The 11,790-nt window shown below is 39.3% G+C and overlaps 1 protein-coding gene and 1 non-coding gene across 2 annotated transcripts in view; one reads left to right on the forward strand and one right to left on the reverse strand.

The window, feature by feature from the left end:
• The window catches only part of LOC135107278 (hexosaminidase D-like), a 165,711-nt gene that overhangs the window by 17,371 nt on the left and 136,550 nt on the right, over positions 1 to 11,790 (forward strand). The gene's annotated exons all lie outside the window — the stretch shown is intronic.
• On the reverse strand, positions 11,605 to 11,678 carry Trnav-cac (transfer RNA valine (anticodon CAC)). The gene has a single exon. It is a non-coding gene; the product is annotated as a tRNA-Val (tRNA).

An 11,790-nucleotide genomic window follows, 5' to 3' on the forward strand; every position in this document is an offset into this window, starting at 1 on the left:
GCATGAAGTAGTAGGAGGAGAAGAGGGAGGAACAAGCCTTAAATCATCCAAGATATAGTTTTTAGCAAAGGTTTGAGTGAAGTGTTCAGCTATGAAAATAGATGAGATGGCAGTGGTGCCATCAGGCTGAAATAAAGGGGGAAAGATGAAGGAGCAAAGTTACTGGAGATGTTTTTAGGTAGGTGCCAGAAGTCACAAGGGATTAGATCTTGAAAGATTCTGACACTCTAATAATGAAGGAGTTTTTTGGCTAGTTGGAGAACAGACTTGGCATGATTATGGGCAGAAATATAAAGTGCATAAAATTCAGGTGATGGAAGGTTCAAGTAACATTTGTGGGCTATCTCTTTATCATGTATAATACAAGAACAGGCATGTTAAACTAAGGTTTGGAAGGTTTAGGTTGAGAGAAAGAGTGAGGAATGTATGCCTCCATGCCAGACACTAACACCTCTTGTATGCACTCAGCATGGAAAGTCAGGTCTCTGACATGGAAGCAGTAGTTAGTAATTTTGTGGAAAATCTGAATAATACCCCCTCAGGTCTCCCCAATTAGTAGAGGCAAAATGCCAGAGGCACCTCTCACTTTGGGGGATCCTGAGGAGGGATTGGAGTGACAGAACAATTTACATATATGAGGTTGTGATCAGAGGAGCCCAACAGAGAAGATAGGGTGATAGCATAAGCAAAAGGACTAAAGGTTAGGAAAAGGTCAAGAATGTTGGGTGTATCTTCAAGATGGTCAGGAATATGGAAAGGGTATTGCACCAGTTGCTCTAGGTTATGGAGCATAGCAAACTTAAATGTTATATCATCAGGATGGTCAGTGAAGGGAGAGGAAAGCCAAAGTTGGTGGTGAACATTGAAGTCACCAAGAACTGAAATCTCCACGAAAGGGAAGTCTCAGAATGTGCTCCACTTTTGAAATTAAGTAGTCAAAGATTTTTTTATAGTAAGAAGAATTAGGTGAGAGCTATACAGCACAGATAAATTTAGTTTGAGAGTGACTCTGTGGAAAATTAAGAAGATTCAAGAGTGAGAGTGATTCTGTAGTCATAGCCAGATGGTGGAAAATCTGGAAGATTCAAGAGCATGGGAACAAAAGCAAGTTAAGTCATTGAGCACACAACATCCAGCTTCGGATTGAAAATAAGTATACAGAAAGTAGGAGGGAACAGAAAAGGGACTACCGTCAATTGTTTCAGACACCTGCGTTTTGGTGAGGAATAAAATATGAGGTTTAGTAAAGTTGGGATGGCGTTCCACAGATTAAAAATTAGATCCAGGGCAATGAATGTTGCAGAAGTTAATAAAGAAAAAGTTGAGTGGGGTGTCAAGAGACTTAGGGTCAATGCCAGAAGAGTAGTCCTACCTGGGGACATTTGTGGTCCCCTCCCCAGATGCTGACTCTGAGGTTGGTGTAGGAGTTGCCATATTTGATTTAGAATTTAGAGTGAAGGATGTGTGTGTGTGTACGAGTAATTAGGTGCATGTAGTTTTGTGTGAAGAAAGAGAGTTGTCTTTAGAGTGCAGACTGTGACTGCCCCCTTGTGTTGTGAGACACAAAGGGACATAGCTGGGATATTGATAATTTCACAGCATCCCCTGATCCAGTGTTTAAGACCTCACTGGGAATAATTTTCATTTTGGCAAGTGTCTTCAGTCTCCTCCAAGGCTATATGTATGCCTTTCCAATGATATATATATATATATATATATATATATATATATATATATATATATATATATATATATATATATATATATATATATATATATATATATATATATATATATATATATATATATATATATATATATATATATATATATATATATATATATATATATATATATATATCATTAGAAAGGCATACATATAGCCTTGGAGGAGACAGAAGACACTTGCCAAAATGAAAATTATTCCCAGTGAACAGGGAACACCATGACTGCCAAATCATTTCAGCAGCTGGGAAAGATTCAATAGCCATGTTCTAGGAGTTACATCTACAACAAGCAACAAACATATATAAGGATTATAATGTTCTACAGAATACCGTTCTCACAAACAACAAGACAACATCCACCCACTTCCAAAAACACTATCTCCCTCTGTTGTGCAATATTATATTCACCTTCCCAGAAGACAGGCCCTGCCCCCTCACAGGAACAACATGGCCCAGGGAAGGAGAATGCTTTACTACACAGCAGTGTAATATACTGTAGTCTTCTACATCCAGACCCCTTAAAAAAAAGCACAGGAAGACAGTAACATTTAACAAAACTACAATTGCGACATGGACAAGAGCAAACAGCCCACAGACAAAATGGAGGGTCCACCAACTACTCATGGACACGCCAAATGCTCAACTCACACACAGCCGAGTTGCCATTGGGACTTAACTCTAAGCTTACAAGGCACCACAAACACTAGCAGCCTTTTGGAGATACTTATCTCATGTCTATCAGCAGCAGGGACTTACTGCTACACTAGAGAAACGATAACATATGAATCTAATCACCCTCTAAAGATAAATCACGCAAATTCTTCAAGCCTCACCCAGCCTCTTTCATGCACACCCTCTTCTCTAATGAGCTGGCCAACAACAGACTGAGAATGCAATACTTGTGCTCATCACAAGGACATGACTCATGCCAGAGGGGAGGGGGGAAAGAACAGGGATACACCCCACCCTGTTCACCACCTACCTTGCACTTGCAATAAGGTCACTCTTTTAAAAAATAATTACAAAGAAACTATATAGGCTGGATGGGAACTCATTATGCTATAAGTAAAGGGGACTCTCAACTAAACAATATGCAGGGCTCAAACTGATAGAGCAACAAAAAATAAGGAAAATTAATTGGGGAAGAAGAGTGACTATGTGTAGGAAATTCTATGGTAAACTCATGGAGCAAGCAGCCAGGCAGTTATCCTACATCATGCATCTTCTGCTTGCCTTCTCTCTCTCTCTCTCTCTCTCTCTCTCTCTCTCTCTCTCTCTCTCTCTCTCTCTCTCTCTCTCTCTGTTCATGCCCCTCATAATATATATATATATATATATATATATATATATATATATATATATATATATATATATATATATATATATATATATATATCAGGCACATGCCACCAACAATTACACAGGGTAGGTAGCTAGTGACCTTTATGTAGTAAAATATCATCAAAAGATTAGTGAGTATTGATGGAGAGTCCTGGGCACTGGCTCAACATAGGTCCAATTTCCCTCTCTGCCTGCATCACTCCTATGTGGGAAAGACAGCAGGTAAACAAGTGTCCTTTCCCTGTCCCATGCCCCTCTGAAAAACGGTAAGCAAATTAACAAAAAAAAAAAAAAAGAAAAAAAAACAATAATACACGACAGAAACATGAATGCCAAAATAAGAAAATATAACTTTAATGAAGTTCTAAACAAATGAATACTTCACCAGGGGTAGAAGAAGTGTCTCCCCAAACATATACTGCATGAACCCTCAAAAAAAAAAAAAAAGTTGTAGGCACATGACCCACAAGCCTAGGAATAACAAAAAGTAAATAAAGTGCACACAGCCTAGGCAAAGCGAAGGGAAAGTATAGAGCAAAATCCCTGATAACATCAAGGTGAACTCCCGTAATAGCAATCAAAATATTTTTTGGTAAAAACTCGGGTGTACTCTGGTGAACATTCATAGTTTCTCAATGCCATACAGCCATGTAACCAACACATGAGTAAAAATAACACTGGTGCTTAACATAAGTAAATAAATCACAGCAAGAATCTCTCCCATGGATACGGGACAGTGGAAATATATCGCAATGCCAAGAAGGCAGATGAAAAAAAAAAAAAAAACGGACTGAAGAAACCCTTGCACCTAGTTATCAAATACTCATCCCAGGTATGGGTGCAACATAGCTCAGCAAAAAATAAAAAATAAAAAATAAATAAATAAATGAATAAAAATAAATAAATAAATAATCACTCAAAGTAATCTCAGCTAACAGACAGACAGTAAACAACAAATAGCCTAAGATACAATAACTGAGCCATGTACCTCCTCCCCCAAATATAAATCCAGCACTCACAGAAGCATTAAGTACCCAGGCCTGAACTTAATCAAAACAGAGGAGCACACGCTAGGGATACATTGAATGAAATACACATGTATATGTGGCCTAATAGTATATAATAGGATATAAATAAAAAAATAAATAAATAAAATTATTAATTATATTAGCTTATTTGCACATGAAATGCATTCTTCTCTCATTCTTTGTAGTAAAAAAAAAAAAAAAAAAAAGTCACTTTTTTTCATAGAAATTGAAAGTTAGGTCTTGCTCCATTTTTATAAGTATCCTTTTCAATGGATATTAAAGCAAGTGACGAAAGTCTTTGATTAGTCATTTTGTTTCTAGTGTAGCTTTTAATTCGTCTCAAAGCAGAAAACGACCTCTCCACAGAAACAGTTGTAGCAGGAATCGTCAAAATTAATTACAGCAAATTCACAACTTCAGGGAACGTTTGGGTCAGTTTATTTTCAAATATAAAATCAATCAAATTTGTAACAGATTTATCTTGAGACACTGTGCATTCCAGTTAAATCTGCTTTCAGTCTTATGAAGTCGAAAAGTTTCCATAGTTCTTTTCTAAACTTTCAAATGCATCCTTATGAACTTGGCAAGCCTGATTTTTTTTTATTTATTTCCATGAACTAATAGAATGAACTTCAAGTTTTTTTTTTTTTTTTAATCAGCAAATCTTGCTTTCATGTTCTTCAGTATGTTATTCAAAATTAAACCAAATATTTTCATTCTTTCTTCTTTAACTGAACCTTTCGTATGAGATTTTGATTCAGTTATTTTTTTTGGAGTACTCTTCAAACTTCATATACAAATCCTTGAAATTTTTGAGCAGATCCTCAAGTAAACTTATTGTTCCATTAATCCTCTCAATGCAGTATGGAATATCTATCATTTTAGTTGATAAGACATTGGAAAGAGTGTCAGTTTTAATGAAAATTCCATTATAAACCATCAGAAAATAGTATATTGAGTCTTTTGTTAGCCACTCATAAAACCCATTGCTTCTCACTGAAGTATCTGGTAGGGCTGGGCGGTTAGGGCCGGGCGGGAACCGGTTCCTGAATCGGTTCCGACGGTTCCGCTAGGCCTTGCTTGGAATCGGTTCCGAGTCTTGGAGCCGGCTTTGTCTTAATGGTTCTTCTTGAGTACTGATAGCTGATGCTCGTGAGTTACAGATCACAAACAGTTATGCAATGTTTAAAATATGTAATCATTAATATTATTCAGGAAGTTTTGCAAATGGTATCTACAAATTAACGAAATGGAGTGTATAGGGATGATACATAAATACCGTCACTTCATCCAGTATTCAAAGAAATCGCATGAATGATATGAAAATATTTCGTTCATGGTGGCCAATAGTATGCACCGATTTAGTGTTGCCATATGCGTAATATTTTCTTAACACTGATTGGTAGATGTCCTATGACGTCATGACGGGGTATAAACAGTAGTGCGCGGCCAGTGACTTGCTCACAAGAGCTAAAACTGCCTAAGGGAGGGGAAGCATATGACCATCATCCTCATGAATAAGTACCTTTTTTTTTTCAGATACTCAAAATAACTTACCTGTACGTTGTACTCCAATCCTTCCCCACTCGCATTATAACATAATATTTTTACAAGCACCATGTCTTTTTCAAAGGCAGCGTGCTGAAGGTGCACATATCGTGTTTATACCTACTTTGCAGCGTCAGAGCATAGAGAACTGAGGTGTACATCTCACTTATTAAGCCTAAATTTCACGAATAACAATGGCATCCAAGCGGAATAGAACAGCTCCAGTGTGGATGTACATGGAACAGACGTAGTCTGACGTCGTTGTATGCTTGGTGTGTAAAGATAAGCTGAAGTGCAGTGGAAGTACATCGAAATGATGAAGCACCGAACATGATCGAACCTGTGCACCAGACATCCCATTGAATATGCGGAGCTCAAGGAGGATGCAGATATGGAAATTTCTGTCAAACACCCCAGACCATCCACCTCTGCTCAATCAACACTGATCGAGACCATCACTAGGGCTCAGCCCTATAAGAATGACTCGAATAAAAAGAAAGAACTTGACGCTCTGGTTGTCAGGATGATAGTGGAAGACTTACAACCGCTATTTGTTGTTGAAGACAAGGGGTTCAAGAGATTAGTAAATGGGCTCAACCCCAGATATGACTCGGCAAGCCACAGAGACAGGTAGGACTCTTTTACCTTCTATTTACAACAGAGAGGTAGAGAGAGTCCGTCAAGAGCTGGAGAAAGCTAAGCGTATTGGTTTAAAAACATATTAAGGACATCCCGACAAATGAAAGCATTCATCACAGTGACAGCTCACTACATATCCCCAAAGTGAGTCCTCAAGTCTGCTGTGCTTGATACTGTTCGTATGGTTAGGTCCCATACACCAGATAATATTGCAGAGATAAGACTTGTCTACAATAAATGGAACATTTTAGATAAAATTCACTCAATTGTGACTGACAATGCTGCTAACATGACTGCAGCAATAAAACAAATGAATGTTCGCCATACCCCGTGCTTTGCACACACTTTGAATCTAGTTGTTCAGGGCTCCATTAAGAACACTGAGGATGTCCAGAAGCTGAAAGAAAAAAATAGACTATTGTAATTTTTTTTTTCCATCACAGCGTGAAGGCTTCTGATAAGCTCAATGCATGTGCAAGAGCAACACAAGCAGCCTTCAAAGGAACTTATTCAGGATATAGACACTAGATGGAATTCTACATACTACAAGATGAAACGATATTTAGAGCAACATGACCACGTGACATACACTCTGCTATCTGGGGAAAACTAATATGTGTCTGTCTAACGAGGAGCTTGTAATAATCTCTGCCAGTATTCTAGATGAGTCCTGAAACCGCTACACACTATAACCGTCTGAGCAGCGCGCTGGCGGTACTCACAACGCGCCCTCTAAACGATTCCCCACGGAACCGATTCCGGAACCGCCTCCGCCTGGTAACCGTCTGAGCAGCGCGCTGGTGGCTTCAAGACTCTGGTACCGGCCCCGCGGGCTCTACACGATTCTCCGCGGAAGCGGTTCCGGAACCGGTTCCGACGGACCCGCCATCCCAAGGAATCGATTGCGTGAATACCTAAGTTATCGGTTCCTGCCCACCACTAATGCCCAGGCAGTCATCACACATCCTCCCCCACCTCATAATGTAGCCTACTTTAACCCTACTGAATGGGCAATGGCGTAACTACCGTTCTAATATAAATTCAGTGCACCAAGGCAGTACTTCGAGGCCTCGAAATACTGAAGTAGAACAACGAATGACGGAGCAATGGGATCGTAACAAACACACCTCCAATAAACCACGGAATGTCAGAAACGAGCTTTGGGATGAACATACAACAGGAACTAACTCTTACACTGCTCCTTACGCACATCATCGACAAAACCCATACACCCACACAAGAAATAGGTGAGGTTGTCATAACTGTGGTGAATATAACCATCACCAGGCCAACTGTAGATTCAATCATAGGTTGAAATGTTTGTAATGTCATCAGTTAGGCCACAAACAACGTGTTTGTCCGCACTATTATAATCTATAGGATCCCGGCAAAGAAGGTATGGCCGATGAAACTGCCCATAAAAGGAATAGCCTTAGGATAGATCATATCAACGCTCAGAGCCTTTATGCAATAAAAACGAAGGAGATTTTTTTATTCGAGAAAGAAACACCGATGTCCTGTGTGTGAGTAAAACATGGTTATCCAATAATGTTAAAGATGAATTCATTGCTATTCTTAAGTATGTAGTTTTCAGATGTGACAAAAGCAGAGGTGGTGGTGTTTGCATTTATGTAAAAGATGTTTTAAAGTAACACCTGGGAATGTAGACACAGACCTGACGGTGTGGAGGATGTATGGGTCGCGTGCAGTGTCATATGCTGCCCACCGTTGTTGTTGGCTGCTTGTACCGCCATCCGAAGTCTCTTACTCATACATTTGATTACATTAGAGATGTTTTATAGTTTATATTTTTACGTGACAAAACCTTTCTATGTTTTTGGTGATTTTAGTGATATTTTTTTTTTACATGTAAACAGTAAGGTTAAGCAAATTATTTTAAATACCAAGTTGATGCAGTTGATAGATAAGCTTACTCGAATAACTGCTACTCCAGGCACCCTTCTTGATATGGCGATTTCAAACAAACCTGAATTAGTAATACACTGAGATACGATTCCTCGTCATGTTGGTGATCGCGAACCTATAACTGTTACGATGCAATTAAAGAAACCAAAACGCCAACCATGCGTAAAAGCATTTCGTCAATTAACCAACTATTTTCCTGAAATATTCTGTAGTTTATTAAGAAAAAAATTACATAACTTTAATCATACATTCGCAACAGACAGTGTTGATACACAAGTACAAGTATTTAATGAACTGTATATAAAATGTTTAGAGGCATGCGCACATATAGTGACAAAAGAAATTAAGAGGCCATTTGCCCCATGGATAACAAACCACTTAAAAGCCTTGATGCAGGAAAGAAATAATGTTCAACAGGATCTTAATTTTTTTTTTTTTTTTATGTAGGAAGCATACTGGCCAAGGGCAACAAAAATCTAATAAAAAAAATGCCCATTGAAATGCCAGTCCCATAAAAGGGTCAAAGCAGTGATAAAAAATTGGTGGATAAGTGTCTTGAAACCTCCCTCTTGAAGGAATTCAAGTCATAGGAAGGTGGAAATACAGAAGCAGGCAGGGAGTTCGAGTTTATCAGAGAAAGGGATGAATGATTGAGAATACTGGTTAACTCTTGCGTTAGAGAGGTGGACAGAATAGGGGTGAGAGAAAGAAGAAAGTCTTGTGCAGCGAGGCCGCGGAAGGAGGGGAGGCATGCAGTTAGCAAGATCAGAAGAGCAGTTGGCATGAAAATAGCGGTAGAAGACAGCTAGATATGCAACATTGCGGCGGTGAGAGAGGGGCTGAAGACAGTCAGTTAGAGGAGAGGAATTGATGAGACGAAAAGCTTTTGATTCCACCCTGTCTAGAAGAGCAGTATGAGTGGAACCCCCCCGACATGTGAAGCATACTCCATACATGGACGGATAAGGCCCTTGTACAGAGTTAGCAGCTGGGGGGGTGAGAAAAACTGGCGGAGACGTCTCAGAACACCTAACTTCATAGAAGCTGTTTTAGCTAGAGATGAGATGTGAAGTTTCCAGTTCAGATTATAAGTAAAGGACAGACCGAGGATGTTCAGTGTAGAAGAGGGGGACAGTTGAGTGTCATTGAAGAAGAGGGGATAGTTGTCTGGAAGGTTGTGTCGAGTTGATAGATGGAGGAATTGAGTTTTTGAGGCATTGAACAATACCAAGTTTGCTCTGCCCCAATCAGAAATTTTAGAAAGATCAGAAGTCAGGCGTTCTGTGGCTTCCCTGCGTGATATGTTTACCTCCTGAAGGGTTGGACGTCTATGAAAAGACGTGGAAAAGTGCAGGGTGGTATCATCAGCATAGGAGTGGATAGGACAAGAAGTTTGGTTTAGAAGATCATTAATGAATAATAAGAAGAGAGTGGGTGACAGGACAGAACCCTGAGGAACACCACTGTTAATAGATTTAGGAGAAGAACAGTGACCGTCTACCACAGCAGCAATAGAACGGTCAGAAAGGAAACTTGAGAAGAAGTTACAGAGAGAAGGATAGAAACCGTAGGAGGGTAGTTTGGAAATCAAAGCTTTGTGCCAGACTCTATCAAAAGCTTTTGATATGTCCAAGGCAACAACAAAAGTTTCACCAAAATCTCTAAAAGAGTATGACCAAGACTCAGTAAGGAAAGCCAGAAGATCACCAGTAGAGCGGCTTTGACGGAACCCATACTGGCGATCAGATAGAAGGTTGTGAAGTGATAGATGTTTAAGAATCTTCCTATTGAGGATAGATTCAAAAACTTTAGATAGGCAGGAAATTAAAGCAATAGGACGGTAGTTTGAGGGATTAGAACGGTCACCCTTTTTAAGAACAGGTTGAATGTAGGCAAACTTCCAGGAAGAAGGAAAGGTAGATGTTGACAAACAGAGCTGAAAGAGTTTGACTAGGCAAGGTGCAAGCACGGAGGCACAGTTTCGGAGAACAATAGGAGGGACCCCATCAGGTCCATAAGCCTTCCGAGGGTTTAGGCCAGCGAGGGCAAGGAAAACATCATTGCGAAGAATTTTAATAGGTGGCATGAAGTAGTCAGAGGGTGGAGGAGAGGGAGGAACAAGCCCAGAATCGTCCAAGGTAGAGTTTTTAGCAAAGGTTTGAGCAAAGAGCAATAATGTACATAAATCGTATGAAAACATTTTATTAAAAAAAACACGAATTATGTATTACAGTCTCTTGTTTTAAGTATTACAAATTATGGCTTAATGATCTGGGTAAGTACTAGCCAAACACAATTACAACGTGTTCAGAAAATTCAGAATTTTGCTGCAAAGGTCGCGTTAGGCGGTACTAAGTTCGATCATGTAACACCATACTTACGAGAATTAAAGTGGCATAAGATTAAGGATAAGTACTCATATGAACTTGCATTGAATATTTATAACATCATTACTATGAAAGTACCAAGTTCGTTGTTCTCTTTACCTACAAGAGAAATGTGTGCTGTAAACACCAGACAACAACACCCACTATACGTCCCTAAGACAAATACATTGTATTAGTTTTAAGTGTCTTACAGGTTTTATAGGTTTATTTTTTAAGTATCTTCAAGTATATTATTTTTAAGTGTTTTATAGTTTTATGAACTATACTTTTATAACCGACAGCGTATCTGTGTACGTGCTATTTATAAACATTTTATGTTTTGTCTCCCTTTTTGGTAACACATTCATTATTTATTAGCATTAAAATGTAACTAAAATGTTATTGTAAATATTGTAAAATGGAAATCAATTCTGAATCTGAATCTGAATCCTTCTCATCCTCCTCCTCCTCTTCCTCCTCCTCCTCCTCCATATGAAAATGTTGCTTTCCCTGCTGCTTATTTTTTTTTAATTTATAAACATTTAAGGCAATGATTTTTTTTCCGTATTTTGTGACAATATAGAAATATTACCATTATTAAGTCAATCTTGTTTTGTGAAGTTTTACTACTTGAAGCGATAAACTGACAATAGCAGTAGTAATTGTGCTTTAAAGTGTTATGACATTGACAAAAGAATTGGTGATGGTGGTAGTGGTGGTGGAAGCAAAGAAGAGCTTAGCTAATTATTTCGCACCATTCCCCCATCCGTCCACTAGGTGGGTGAGTTTGTGTGTGTGTGTGTATGGGTGGGTGTCACCTGACTAAAATTCTCAAGAGGTATGTGTGTGTGTCATTCACTTACGGTCGTCTGCTGGTCACCCAGCCAGCCGTTACCCTACGGAAAGAGTTCAGAGCTCATAGTGACCGATCTTTGGGCAGGACTGAGACCACTTACACACTACACACCGGAACGAGGTCATAATCCCTCGGGTTACATCCCGTACCTACTTGCTGCTCGCCCATTTGCCTCACCGCGCCCGGGATTCGAACCCAGGCCTTCTTGGTTGTGAGCCGAGCGTGCTAACCACTACACTACGCGGTGTGTGTGTGTGTGTGTGTGTGTGTGTGACCTGACAATAACCCTCAATAGATGGGAGGGGTTTGGTGAAGTCAGAGAGCAGATGAGGAGTGGTCAGATAAGCTGAGGGCTTGTG

Source organism: Scylla paramamosain, chromosome 15 (genome assembly GCF_035594125.1).
Source record: "Scylla paramamosain isolate STU-SP2022 chromosome 15, ASM3559412v1, whole genome shotgun sequence".
Classification (NCBI taxonomy): Eukaryota; Metazoa; Arthropoda; class Malacostraca; order Decapoda; family Portunidae; genus Scylla; species Scylla paramamosain.